General features: G+C 30.8%; 1 pseudogene across 1 annotated transcript; it reads left to right on the top strand.

Moving 5' to 3' along the window:
* The first annotated feature begins 312 nt into the window (after nt 1-312).
* LOC114285065 (protein NRT1/ PTR FAMILY 2.11-like) lies at nt 313-15,631 on the top strand (annotated as a pseudogene). Its single transcript, XR_014356301.1, has 4 exons — nt 313-425; nt 1,101-1,318; nt 9,292-9,851; nt 14,715-15,631. The product of XR_014356301.1 is annotated as a protein NRT1/ PTR FAMILY 2.11-like (transcript).
* Nucleotides 15,632-16,067: the final 436 nt, after the last annotated feature.

The following is a 16,067-nucleotide window of genomic DNA, read 5'->3' as shown; positions in this document are numbered from 1 at the left end:
ATGTCATACGGTGTTTTGAAATTACTAAATAAAATAAATTATATTTAGTATCTTTTATTTAAAATGTAAAAGATTGGCGGTTACAATTAAATGCGAAGGAACTAAAATGATATTTTGATAAAAAAATCTAAAGATACCAGGTGTAATTTATCCTACTAAATAATTAGCCAACAAAGAGAGTGAGTGATATTTTAGTGCTCCTACTAGAAAAATGACAGAATTTGACATCTGGCTTCTATTATATAAAGCTTCAATACCAAGCCCTTTTCTTTAATTAGCACAAAACCATAACAAATTCTATTAGAGAGAGAGAGAGAGAGAGAGAGAGAGAATTCTCAGAGGAAAAACCATGGAAAACACAGAGAAAGAAATTACAAGTGATGAGCCCAAGTACAGAGGACTTAAAGCCATGCCCTTTGTTATAGGTAATTTACAAAGTAGAGATGCATACACATTTCAGGCACAAGTCACATGCATGGTTCTTTATTCCAAATTTATCAGTCTCTTTGTTTCAAAATATCCACAGTTTACTCATCTCTTGAGATTCTTGCATAATTACACACAGTATTTTATGAGCAAAAAAATAAAAATAAAAATAAAAATTACAGGCAAAAGATGTCTGGCCTACTACATGCATGTGTGCTTGCAACTTGCACACATACTTCGGAGAAGAGAGGAGCTCCTCCTTTCACCAGGGATGCTTTGTATTCATTTTCTGTGTCTTTCTGTTTCAAAACATATTTATCCAGCATAATAATCCACTTTACACTGTGTATGTTTGGTTGGGAGATTTAGGAAGAGATTTGAAAAGAGAAAGGGAAAGGTAAAGAGAAAAAATGTGTAAAGTTATATGACATATAAATATGTTTTATTCACATTTTATCTATTTTTTCTCTTTCTCTTTTTAAATCCCTCCTCAAATTCCCAACCAAACACAATATTAAATTTCATTTCATAATTGAGAGGTGATTTAGAAAGGAGATGGAAACATCAAGTTTTTCTTTCCTTTTTTTTTTCTTTTTTTTTTTTAATCTTTTTATATTTTTCTTTAATTTTTGATGACCACCCATTAAAAATAATAATAATAATAATAATTGCAGGAAATGAGACATTTGAGAAGCTGGGAACACTAGGGACATCATCGAATCTGTTGGTGTACCTGACAACAGTGTTCAACATGGTCACAATTACATCAACTAATTTGATCAACATCTTCAATGGAACTTGCAACTTTGGAACCCTTCTTGGAGCTTTCCTCTCTGATACATACTTTGGCCGTTACAAAACTCTGGGATTTGCTTCTATCTCCTCCTTCTTGGTAATTAATACTCTATACCTTTCAATCCCAATCTTTCTTTTCTCCGTATGCAAAACACACCTATTAAATCTAATGTAAAAATAAGTATTGAACTTGTGCCCAAGGATGGATCTAGGGGTGCGGGTGGAGGCGATTACACCCGCAAAAATTTGAAAAATATCATATATTATATTAAAAAAAAATTAAAATAATTAAAAATTTTGAGAATTTGTATTCTTAAATATACTTTTACACCTCCATAATGATAATCATGGATCCGCCCTGCTTGTGCCTCTGTTTTTGTAAAACTTTCAGTGTTGATGACATTTAGCATCTCTACACTTCCCTACTAATTTTATTTTAGTTTATTTACTTCCAATTATGATAATCAACTTGTTACACTTTAAGTCAAATGTCACAATTTCATCCATCTACCGTTAATGACATGTGAACTAACTATAATATTTTTTCTCGTATTAACATCCCTATACTTTTATCAATGGTCCGGACTGTCTCCAGTCTACATCTGGGATAGTCCGGTCCAGTTTGGCCTATTAGACCCACTTTTGAGCTCATTTTCGATTATCAAAGCCGTTCACATTTTAATATTTGTTGAGTACATTATTTTTATAAAAAATCACATCGATCAGATAATGAATACTATCTATTCGGTTCACTTTTGTTTGGAAAAAAAATGGACGGTCAGAAAATTAAAGGTTCATAAAAAGTCATCTGAATATATAGTATCCATTATCCGATTGACGTGATTTTTACAGGGATAATGTAATCAACAAATCCTAAAATGTGAACGGTTCAAATTATCAAAAATGGGCCAAAAGTGGGCCCAATGAGCCGGACTGGACCCTCTCATCCATATGATGGACTGGAGGCAAGCTCCAGCCTTTTATCAAAATTTCATTTTAATTGTTATAACTTTGACAATCACATTAAGATTAAAAGGATTAAAGTGAGATTACAATAAAAGTACAAAAAGTAATAAGTGTAATTAACTTGTATTTTTATCACCAGATTGTGATATGTTGTATAAATGTATGTGTCCCTGAATGGGAAGGGATGATTCTCACTATAGCATCATTGTGTACAAGCTTTTTTTGGTATACAAATATTTGAATGGTTAACATTTTTCACCAACAAATTCCACCCACGTAAGACTACCCAAGGGAAGAAATTCTGTAAATCAAACAAGGAAGAAAACCAGAAGCATATATGTGGTAGAATAACAACAACAATGACAAACAGATTCACACAAAGAGCCAAAATTAAGACGTGGCGATATAAGAATTCAACCTATGTTAATGGAAAATAATATAATTGTCTCGTTTAGAAAATGATTACTTTTTAAACTTTTTGAATTTTTATTATTTTAGTATATTATTTTAATTTTTGTATTTAAAAAGATAAATTAAATTTTTTGTTAGATTGATATATCAAAAAATGTATTTAAAATGATGCGGTCGGGATAATAAATAATCAAAATGCCCCTTTACAAATGTATTCGTCCTCCAAGCTGTTAAAACACATGTATTATTGATTGATTTGTTACAAGATTGTTATGTATTACAAATCAGAGTGGCTCATTATATAGGAGAGGGTTTGGGTAGTAGGTGAGGAGTAGGTGAGGGTAAATTGGTGGTAGGTGTAGTAGGTGTGGTAGTAGGTGGTGGTAGGTGTAGGTAAATTCTAACAGCCCCCGCAAACTCAAGGATGATAGAAACTAACCAACTTGAGTTTGAAGAGAGGAACAAAACAAGAAAATACATAAAAATAAAAAAAAAAAGGATAGGAGACACTGTATGGTGGTGTCATAACGTGGTAGAGGACACTGTATGGTGGTGTCATAACGTTGTAGAGGACACTGTATGCTAACCGGAATCAAATGTCGGGACAGTTTATGGGGTCATGTCGGACCGTTGGAGATGCTAACCGGAATCAAATGTCGGGACAGTTTATAGGGTCATGTCGGACCGTTGAAGATGCTAACCGGAATCAAATGTCGGGACAGTTTATAGGGTCATGTCGGACCGTTGTAAAAGGCTAACCGGAATCAAATGTCGGGACAGTTTATAGGGTCATGTCGGACCGTTGTAAAAGGCTAACCGGAATCAAAGGTCGGGACAGTTTATAGGGTCATGTCGGACCGTTGAAAAAACTAACCGGAATCAAATGTCGGGACAGTTTATAGGGTCATGTCGGACCGTTGTAAAAGTTGCACCCTCAAAAGGTGTGCCCAATGTTTCAAAAGGCGTGCCATCAAAAGGCGTGCCTAATTCATCAAAAGGTGTGCCGGATTCATCATGGCGAGGCACGTGAGTGCCTTGGTTGGCGTGCCCGTTTGTCTGGCGTCAAGAGGCGCGCGATGCGCGTGGCTGCCTCGGCTATAAGACGGAGGCTAAGGCGGAGGCAAAAAAAACCTGCGAGAGATATTCTGAGAGAGAGTTCTGAGAGAGATTCTGTAACACTCTGTTTTCTGAGAGAGTTTGCTGAGAGAGATACTGTGTAACACTCTGTTGCCTAGAAAATGGCTTCATCGTCTTCCCGCGGGCTGCTCACCCTCTTTCCCGACCTCAACGAGTCAACGAGAGAGAGAACTGGTGCGGTGGCACTGGAAACTCAACTAAGCGCCCCGGAGTTTGCTCCGTTGAACTTTCCGATGCGGTCGGTGGAGCAAAGAATGGCAGGGCAGTCAGATGTGGAGGCCAATCAGTATACCTTGAAGTCATGTGTGGAAACCATGACGGCGGTCACAAATTTGTCGAACCGGCTGCAGAGTAGGACAAATGAGGTGCAACATTTAAATTCTCAGCTGGCTCTGCTCCAACGCATGTATAAGGATGCGCGAGCAGAGATAAGCGTGCTAAGGGCAGAAAACAAGGAGCTGAAGCGGAAGGCCACTGTGATGTTCCGATTTGGAGGTCCGCCGTATGCTGCAGTGGAGGAGTATGGGGGAGTGAACGTGCTCGGCGGACAAGGAAACACGGAGGCAACACCGTCAAGGACCGTCCAAGACGGAGGCAAGAAGAAGAGATCTGCAGCAGAGTAAAGGAGAAAAATCCCACTGTGGGTGTGGGTATTTTGTTTTGTTTTTGTTTGTTTTTTTTTTTTTTTGTTTTTTTTTTTGTTTTTTTGTTTTTTTTTTTTTTTTGTGTGTAAAATGTGGATCGGGGTTGATCCCGATATGAATAAAATGAGTGTATTGTGCAAATCCGAATGGCGTGAAGGGACAAGACGGAGCAGAAAAATTAAACTGGAATGAATTTTTTTTTTTTTTTTTATAAATAAAATAATAATAATAATAATAATAAATAAAATGAAGTGGGAGAAATCAGTGGAATCAATTAAGGCTAGTATAATATATTGGAGTGGGGAAAAGAATGATGGGAATGTTGAGTATAGAATAAAATAAAAATGGGTATTTGAAAAAGATTAAAAAAAAAAGTTTAGAGAAAAGAAATAAAAATAATAGAGTTGAAAGAGGACAAGCCCACGTGGGTGGCTTTTTTTTTTTTTTTTTAATATAATATAATAAAAAGATATATATATATATGTAAAGAAACAAAAGTGGGAGCAATGAGTGCCCCAAGAAGCTTGATAATAAAAGAAAAGAAGGAAAGAACGGTGGGGGACAAAAGTTAAGTTTTATAATAAAAAAAAAGGAAATTTTGGGCGGTGGATGGGAAGATAATGATGAATAAAAAAAAAATGACAATCTGGGTTATCAAGCTTCCCCTTCTTCCGTGGATCAAACTGACAATTCACCCTCTGGAACTACTGGGTTTTGGGCTATGAGCACAGATTCTTTCACATACTGCAGAACAAACTCTGAGATGTCAGGCTGCTCGCAGCCAACTGACGACCAAAGCAGCCCGGGAACACCATCCCCGCTCTGGCCGCTGAGAACAACTCCCATTCTTAGCAGACTGGGCATCGGGCAGCAAAAGAGCCGGTTGGGATTGGGGGATGGAGGAGGATGAGGGGTCCATGGCTATGGTGATTTGACTAGCAGATTTCAGTGGCTCTAAAATTAGGGAAGAACGGTACCTAATGAATTGAAGATGTAGCAGATCACGGCTGGGTTTCTGGATCAGACTGCTCAGGTTGATTTATCGGGTATGCAGAACAGAGAGAACAGCGGTGGGCTAGGAGGACTTGATTGGCAAGGTGCGCGTAGAAAATAAACGGACTAGGTTGAGGTCCGGCGGGCGGCTAAGGTGAGATTACCGCCCGCCGGGGAAGCGAAAATACCAGGTTCTAAACCTGCTCTGATACCATGTTAAAACACATGTATTATTGATTGATTTGTTACAAGATTGTTATGTATTACAAATCAGAGTGGCTCATTATATAGGAGAGGGTTTGGGTAGTAGGTGAGGAGTAGGTGAGGGTAAATTGGTGGTAGGTGTAGTAGGTGTGGTAGTAGGTGGTGGTAGGTGTAGGTAAATTCTAACCAGAAAAACAAACAAACAAACTGCGGCGGTGGATTTCTCAAAAATTAAAATGGCCCATATCCATTACAGCTCTGCAGCATGTGGGAAGTCCTCAGCAATACCTTGCTTGTTTTTATTTTTTAAAAAACACTTTTTAAAAAATTTTATTTTCTTATTTTTTGTATTTTCTTATTTTTACTGAATTTTTTTAATATTTTAAATAATTTTTTTACTTTTTAGACACATCTAACATAAATACACTTAAAAAGTAAAAAAATTTATAAAAAAAATATTTTAAAAATTCACTAAATACCAAAAATATAAAAAAAAATACAACAATTCAGTACATATTTTGTATTTTTATGTATTTATTAATTTTTTAAAATATTTTTTCACAAATTTTTTACTTTTTAGATACATCTAGGTAAGGTACATCTAAAAAAATAAAAAAAAATATTTAAAATTTTAAAAATATTCACTAAAAATAAAAAAATACGAAAACGAAAAAACTCAGTTTTCAAAAAATTTAATCCAAAAAACTCAAACCAAACACACTAAATTACATTTTGGATTTTTGTCTGAAGAGGCTAAAATAGAGTATTGCGTATTTTAAGAGATGGTTAAAAGTTACTTTTTAATTTTTAACTCATTTTCATCTCTCATAAAAAAAAAATTAAAAAATAACTTGTAACCATTAGGGGTGAGCATGGTCCGGATTGGACCGGATTTGGGGAAAACCAGGACCAATCCGTTATCTACGGTTCTTGAAAAATTGGAACCAATCCAATCCGTTTAAATCATGGAACCAATCCGAACCAATCCATTTACATACGGATTGGATCGGTTTAGGACCACGGATTCACATAATTAAATAACAAATATATATATATATAACACTTTAATTTCATAAAAATATAAATATAGCGCTATATCATTTCCATAATAGCAACATGTTTTTCTATAATAGTGACATATTGTTCTTGAATTTAAACAACCATAAGAAAATACAAACAAAAGTAATAAAATAAGATATTATACGGTTTTAGGTTTGAGTTTAAATTTTATATAGAATAAGAGAAGATACTATGGGGGAGGATGTATAATAAAAATATAGACTATTTGTATACGGTCCGGATCGGTTCCAATCCGGAACCGTGGGGTTCAATCCGGAACCAATCCGTGGACTACGGATTTTTAATTCTTCAATCCGGAACCGAACCGCGGATTCAAAAAACTAATCCAAACCTATCGGATTGGACTGGACTGGATCGGATTACGGATTTCACGGATTCCTTGCTCAGCCCTAGTAACCATCTTTTTAAAACACCCTATAAGTTCGTTCCCAAATGTATGGTTGGCTACAACACCCCCTTATTTTAGCGGCTCCACTTACTAGGTACACCCTAGACAACATTTGTTTCATGAAAAATGTTTGTAACTCATCCAAATATATATATATATATATATATAAAATTATGTTTACAGTGATGTAATATCATATATGTCAATTATTAATTTATTATACATTTAAAGATATAGGACGTAACTCTCTTATCACATCATTATAGATGGAAGTGTAGGTCTAAAAGTATTGTCTGTAGCATTACTCAAATACGAATTGTCTATTGTCATTTTAAAAGTTACATTTTGTCTCGTCAAATTTCTAATCACATCACAAATGGCTATTTTTTAATTAATAAATTATTAAATTAATTAATAATTTTTAATGATATCATTAATATATTTCAATCAACAATTTTGATAATTTTATTGTTGATAAAACTGTAGTTAGAAATTTCATTTTTTATTAATTTTGTTAAATAAAAAATTCTGACAATAGAATATTTGTAATTTTTAAAATTAGAGGGACAATTTATATTTTAATCAAATCGTAAGAATGTATTTATAATTTATTCAAATTTTAATGACATGTAGCAACTATCAATCCAAATTCATCAACAAACCATTGGGTTTGTAGATTGTGATTCTTTCCAATTTTTGTGGGAAATAAAATTATTTATTTTAGTATATAAAAATGCAACCCGTCATAATCCAAATGTGATTTTTAAAACTCCCTTTTAACTGTTTTTTGAATAAAAAATATTTCAATTTGGTTTAGTTTTTGAATCATAATTTGAATGTGGAGTTATATTTTGAATTGAGTTTTGAAAGAGAAAATTTGTTTGGTTATGAGTTTTGGAAAGAGTTTCAAATTTTTAAATTTAGAGTTGCAGTTTAAATTTTTTTTGATTTATTTTTTTAAAATATTTAAAAAACTTCTTAATTTTATTTTGTTAGGGTAAATATTTTTTTTAATGTGCACGTGTGCGTTGTATTTTTTATAAAATATTTTTTAAATATTTTTTAAATATTTAAAAATTTAAAATGAGTTGTATTGTTTTATTTTAAATATATTTTTTTTAATATTTCAAATATTTTTTAAAAATTTTTATACTTTTTTTAAAATATATTTTTTTAAATTTTAAAAAATGTTGGATAGTCCATATATATTTAAATCATAATAAATTATTTGGCCAACACTTAAATAAATATATATATATATATATATATTTTTTTTTTTTTCAAAAAAAAGAAAATAAAAAATATTTTTCTTCATAAAAAAAATAAACAAAATATTTTTTGAAATTTTATATTTTTTTCAAAAAAAATATAAAATAAAACATAATTTTAAAGAAGAAAAGAAAAAAAAATAAAGTTTTGAAAAGAGTTTAATTATGAATTTTGAAAAGAATTTTTGAATTAAATTTTAAGTTGTGTGTGTGATTATAAGTTTTGAAAATAATTTTAAAATTGAGTTTTAAATTAAAATCACGATTCCAAACCAAACAATAATTTGCTGAGATCTCCACGCTCATAACTTCTCAGCTAACACTAGGATTTCCTTTCATTGTTTTTCTTCCAGAATCGGAACAAAACCAACGCCATTTTGCAAATTACACAAAAGATGGGCTCTAGTTCTAGCATGGGGGCTCATGTCTTATTTTAATGATTGATGCGTTATTTTTTGAACTCTCATTGTAAACTTCATTCATATTAAAAAAATAAAATTAGATTGATCCGATAATTTTAGCCACACATGTCTTCAAAAAATAACTAATAAATATAATTTTAAAAATAAATTATTCATTTTTATTAGATAAATATGTTTAAATTAGGCGGATACAATTATTAAATTAATCTTATTTTTTTAATGAATACTCAATATACAATATTCTAAAAAATTAATGAATTGAATTATTGAAGTGAGATCATAGTGAGCCGACTTGTCTGAACTGTCCAATCCTTTTCAGAGAACTAGAACGAAATTGTTGCCTTCTTAAAACATCTAATACTCCATTCAATAAAGTTAAAAACTCAGAAAAAATACTAACGAAACAAATCTATGAATCACAATCATTTTAGGTGTGACTCGCATCCCACCAATTTTAAATCTACACCATACAAGTCGTTTTAAGGTAGATTTCAAAATACCTTTTCATGGTTCATAGCATTTCTGATACTCTATTTTGTTGCATCTTTTAACCACAGGGTATGCTCATATTGACACTCACAGCAGCAATCTCAACCATCCATCCCCGCCATTGTGGATCAAAGGAGTCCTCCTCATGCAAAGGTCCGACCCCATGGCAAATGGCTTTCCTGCTAAATGGCTTTGGACTACTAGTAGTTGGAGCCAGTGGCATAAGACCATGTAACCTAGCCTTTGGAGCAGACCAATTCAACCCCAAAACTGCCTCTGGAAAGAGGGCAATTTCAAGCTTCTTCAATTGGTACTATTTCACATTCACTTTTGCAATGATGGTGTCATTGACAGTGATTGTGTATGTTCAGTCTAATGTGAACTGGGCTCTGGGATTGGCTATTCCTGCATTCCTCATGTTCTTGTCTTGTGCTGTGTTCTTCATTGGTACAAGAATTTATGTCATGGTGATTCCACAGGGTAGTCCATTGACTAGTGTGGTGCAGGTTATAGTGGCTGCAATTAAGAACAGGGTAGTGGAGTTACCAGAACAACCTTTGGTCTCTCTTTTTAACCATGTTCCTAGTAATTCTATCAACTCCAAGCTCCCTTACTCAGATCAATTCAGGTATAACCAGCTCTACCTCTTCATGTTGCAGCTTATAATAATTTCCTTTATTTTTATTTATTTATTTATTTATTATCTTTCAAAAACAATTAAATTTGGTTCTCTTCTCCAATTTTTTTATCTTTTTATTATTATTATTATTATTATTTTTCCTTTTGGGTTTAGTTTCTAGTATAGACAAGACTATTCTTAAAAAAAAAAAAAAGTACAAGGGGTTCACTATTTGACTTATTTTCATCTTTAAAGTAGTCCTTTCTGAGTAATAATTTATTTTATTTTATTTTATTTATTTATTCAATTACGGTCATCTGGTCTGGAGCAATCTAACAATAAATTTTTTCGACTCAAAGCTGAAAAAGTTTACTGAAAGAATATATATGTCGAAAAAATAAGTCCACTTATAAACATGTTGAATTTAGGTAATTTTTAGTACTTTTGATTTTACAATAAGTCTATGAAAACAAAAAACAATTATAGAATTGAATAAAAAAAAATGTATTGATGGCTAAAATAAACATAGTATTTTAAATTTTATCAATTTAGATCTTAATTAATTAATTTATTTTTAATTTAAACCATTCGCCTATTTTGGTTAAACAACATCGATAGAAAAAAATTTAAAAAATAAAAATAAAATTTACCCATTAAACTCAATGGAGGTATACATAAAATATCTAAAATACCCATTTCATTGAATTTAATCACTAAAATGCTATTTTTTTTTTAATTTTACTTAAGATAAATAGTCAAATGGTTTAGATTGAAAACAAATAAAAAAAAATTAGAATTTCAATTGATTTTTTTTATAAAAAAAATAATTCAGAATTGATTTTGTTACAAAACTAAAGCTCTCAATTTTTTTTTGTAATTTTCCCAAACTTGTTCATTCATATATTTTTTTATGTCTAGTTTGTGTTTGGTTTTTATATTTCTAATATCATCGTTGATTTTAGGATGATTGACATTAGGTCCATAGTCTTATCTTTCATTAGACGATAAGGATGCATAAAATATCTAACATATCTAAAATATCCATTTGATTGAATTTAATTATTAAAATATTAATTTTTTATTTTACTTAACATAAATAGTTAAATAATTTAGATTGAAAACAAAGAAATAAAAGTTAGAGTTTAAATTAAAAAAATTAAAAATTAAAAATTTATTTTATTACAAAACTCAAAATCTCAAGATTTTTTTTTTTAATTTTTCCAAATTTATTCATTCATATATATATATATATATATGTCCAGTTTATGTTTGGTTTTTGTATTTCCTGCAAATCATTCTTGATTTTAGGATGATTGACATTAGGTGCGTAGTCTTATCTTCCATTAGATTAGTCACATTCTGTCTTTCATCCCATATCATTCACTTTTCCTTTTGGGTTTGACTTTTTTTGGGTTCGTGCTTAAATTAAAAGGTGTTAATGAATCTGTAAAGACCTATTACGAATTTCATTTTGATAATCTGAACCGTTCAATGTGTAGAACTCGTCGAATACTATATATCTATAAAAAATCACGTTGATCAGATATTGATAACTACATGATCAACTCAATTTTGTTTAAAAAATAGTCGGTGAAAAAATAAACGGTCGACAGAAATTTGATTCGATGAAATAGTTATCGATATCTAATCAACATAAGTTTTTACAAACATATAGTACTCAACGAATTCTACACATTGAACGGTTCAAATTATCGAAACAGAATCTGTAATAAACTCTTACGGATCTAAAAACATTCTCTAATCCAATCACGGGAAGTGGATACCTTTCTTTTTTTACTTTATTAGGCAATCTACAATAATAGTGCTTTCAATTATTCAATAACTCGGTCATCCTGTTCTTTAGCGGGGTCTTAATCCATATCATCAAAACGAGTCATTGATTGACCAAAATTTGCGAATAACAGAGTGGCCAATAAATTACTTTAATTGAAAACTAAATCTGCATCGGTATTCGTATTGTAATTTATTAATCAATTTCGTAGAAATTTTTTTTTTTAATTAAATTTGCAATGATAAGAAGCACTCCTTATAAAGAAGAGTCTCAATCATTAGGCAAATTCTTTCGTCTTAAATGAGTCAATAACTAAAACAATATGGTGTGCATTTTTTAAAAGTGTATATCATATATATCTTATTGTAAAATATGTAATTTTATCATAAAGTTTTGTAATATTATAAATTACAAAATGTGTAATCTCGTCACAACTTTACATAATAGAAAATGTAGTAACTAAAAGTCACAAATTTTTGCAACATAAATTATAAAATTTTGAACATTTTTTTTAGTTGACAAAAGTTAGTTGTTAATTGTTAAGCCCTTAGAAAAATCATTGTAACCAATTTGGATATTTTATTACTTCAATTTGTGACAAGATTATCTATTTTATGATTAATATTACGAAATTTTATGGTAAAATTATAATTTTTTGTGATAGAGTGCATATAGTGGATCAAAAGTCATTGTTATGTGACTTGTACAACAGTTGTACAGCAATTGTTGTGCAGCTCACAAGAATTATTTCGGATTTTATTTTCATCATTCGAATCGTTTAATTTTTAAAGAATATCAAGTAGAACACATCTATAAAAATTCAAGTTTATCAGATATCGATAGACCCTTCATCAACATGAATTTGTATATATAAAAAATAAATATATAAGTATTAAACTGAATACAAATGTGAGTTGATAAAAAGTCTATTGATATCCGATCAACTTAATTTTTTATAGGTATGTTCTACTCAATATTCTTTAATATTGAACGGTTCGGATGATAGAAATAAAGTCTGAAATAATTTCCATGAACCGTACAACAGCCATTGTTGTGCAAGCCGCACAACAATGACTCCAACCCCACATATAGTATACACTCCTAAAGGGGTGCACAGATTTTCCATAAGGTTTATTAGTATTTTTTATATTAAGGGATTGTTTGGAATGTCCTAAATAAGTATATTTTTTGACTTTTTGAACTAAAAAGTTGAGTAAAAAAATATGGTTGTGTGGGTTAACTTTTTGACTTTTTATGGAAAAATGTATAATAAAAAATTGTATAAATTAGTGTGTATGGAAAAATTAGGATTGACAGTTGTGCAGCCGTAATTTTTGACTTTTAGTGAATAGTGATAACTTTTTAACTTTTTGAATAATTTTTTAACTTTTTAACTTTTTTTCAACTTGCCAACCTTGACCTAATTAACAATATTTGTGATGAAAAACACAAAATTTGAATCTGAAAAAAATAATAATGTAAAGTACAAAGGGGTTTTCAGGATTTCGAGGTTAGTCACATGGTACTATCTTAGCATTAGATGATGAGAATGCAAAACATTTTCATATATTTCAATAAAACAATGGTACAGGCCTCCACTGACGTGGCGCGGTCTCATTAGTTAAAAAAAAAAAAAATCGCCCAATCAGGGCCCTACACGCACGACCCCCAGCACCCCTACTGGGGTCGGAGGCATTTTCCATTTCAATATTAGTCACGTTCTACTTGTAACATTCAGATGCAGCGGTGTAGCTAGGTATTCAATGTAGAGGGACATAAATTAATAATAATTTGATTCCATTTTTCTAAAATTACTTTTCAGAAAATTTTGCTTTTTTGTTTTCCATATTTTTTTGTTTTTACTGATTTTTTAAAATATTTTAAGCAAAAATTTTTTTTTTAAAACTTTTTAGACATACCTACATAAATATACCTAAAAAGTAAAAAAAAAAATATTGAAAAAAACCTTTTAAAAATTCACTAAAAAAATGTTAAAAAAAATAAAAGAATTCAATATATTTTTTGTATTTTTATGTATTTATTAATTTTTTAAAATATTTTTTCACAATTTTTTTACTGTTTAGATATATCTAAGTAAGGTGCATCTAAAAAAGTAAAAGAAAAATGTTTTAAATTTTAAAAATATTCACTACAAACAAACAAAAAAAAACACGAAAATCAAAAAATTCAATTTTTAAAAAATTTAATCTAAAAAACTCAAACTAAACATACTGATTAATTTTTTTTTCATAATAAACAACAATGAGATATTTCTAAACTTAAATGTTAAGAGTTCATTTGGATAAATGTGAATTTTAAATTAAAGAATTTGAGATTAAATTTTATACAAATTTTGGGAGTAACTATTTTATAGGTGGATTGGAAAATAAAAAAGAAGATACGTTGAGACAAAAATGATATATTTTAGTAGAGAAGTTCTATAAAACATACCGCAAAAAAAGTGTCTATCATATATCGCAATTATGATCTTCGTGGTATTTAGTTGTAACATATTATAGTATTAGATATAATTTAGTTATAACTTCTTGTGGTTGTTATTTTAGTTATGACTATATATCAAGTAATAGTTAGTTATGACTCATTCTGATAATAGTTATGACCTATTGTAATTTTTTTTTTTTTTATTATTGAAGATGTGTTGCTTGATTATAATTTATATAGTAGTCATTTTAGTTATGAATGGAAAGAAACACATGAAAGATAAACTTTACATGTCAAATGTAACTAACAATCTAATAAATTTTATATCTTCATTTAAATTTATTATATTTGTATGTCAATAATGATAGACATCACCATTATATTGAAATTTTTATAGATAATAATATGACTTATTATAGTCTCTTTATTGTCAATCAAAATAGTCATTATTGTTCTCATAATTTAAAAAATGTCATCGACATTTCACTTTAAATAATATTTTTATATAATATATTTTCTTTATGTTAAAAAAAAAAAAAAATTCCAAAATTCAAGAGTACCTGAGCCCAACATGGCTCCGCCCTTATTCACATGTTACTCAATACTCACTAGCTAACTAAAAATGCTAATGATCCTAGATTTCTCAACAAGGCAGCAATCATCACCCTTGAAGACCAAATCCAACCAGATGGTTCAGCAACCAATCCATGGAGACTTTGCAGCATCCACCAAGTAGAAGGAGTGAAATGCGTATTGAGAGTACTCCCCATATGGGCAGCAGGGATCGTCTACTACATCTCCATAGTCCAACAACAGACCTTCCTAGTCTCTCAAGCTCTCCAATCCGATAGAAAACTGGGCAACACTGGTTTCCTAATCCCAGCAGCATCGTACAGCATTTTCCAGATGGTAAGCCTCACAATTTGGATACCCATCTAGGACAGACTCATAGTCCCAATATTACGAAAGCTCACAAAAAAGGAAGATGGTATCACAATCCTCCAGAAGATGGGCATTGGCATGATTATCGCTGTATTCACTATGATCGTATCAGCAATTGTCGAAAAGGAAAGGAGGACATTGGCTCTTACAAGGCCAACATTGGGGATTGAATCAAGAAAAGGCGAAATTTCTTCTGTCTGGGTTGTGGTTAATCGCTCAGTTGACACTAGTGGGATTTTCTGAGGCATTTACTATCATTGGTCAAGTTGAGTTCTTCTACAAGCAATTCCCAGAAAATGTGAGAAGCATAGCTGGATCTTTCTTGTTTTGTGGATTTGCATTGTCTAGTTATTTGAGTACCTTCCTTGTGTCTATAGTTCATCGTGCGACAGGTGGATCTGGGAAGGGGAATTGGTTATCGGAGGATCTTAACAAGGGGAGATTGGATTATTTTTACTATTTGATTGCTGGTTTGGAGGTCTTGAATTTGGGATACTTCTTAGTTTGTGCAAAGTGGTACAAGTACAAAGGAGCTAGTGTCAATACCCCTGATGTGGCCCTTGAAAAAATGCCAATCTGAAAAGAAAAAACCTCTTGTTTCGATATAGAAAATGTTCACGCAAGAGCCTATTGAAGGAGTCTTCAAACCAAAATGGTTGACATACAAATCATGGCACAATAAGCTATAGTGTGTAAAATGGCATATAAAATATGAAACATGGATCCAAATAGGGATATGTGTTAGACTTATTTATTTTGATGATTTATTTAATTATATTTTAATTTATTTGAAAAAGAAAAATAGAATTCAAAATTTATTTTGTCTCATTATTTCTTACCTAAACTTTTATCATAAATATTGTTTGAATGTATTTAATATTTGCTTAAATCAGGAATTCATTTCAACCCAAAAATAATGCCCAAACCAAAGGTTCAAACAGCCAAAAATAAAGGTTTAAATAGCCCAGCACAGTAGCAGACCAAAAGGTTCAAGTGGAAGATATTCAAATTAGTAATGATGGAGTGGAAGATATTTAAATGAATACAAT

Source organism: Camellia sinensis, chromosome 15 (assembly GCF_055761805.1).
Source record: "Camellia sinensis isolate YWXY chromosome 15, ASM5576180v1, whole genome shotgun sequence".
NCBI classification, from domain to species: domain Eukaryota; kingdom Viridiplantae; phylum Streptophyta; class Magnoliopsida; order Ericales; family Theaceae; genus Camellia; species Camellia sinensis.
This window is presented reverse-complemented; position numbering and strand designations above follow the sequence as displayed.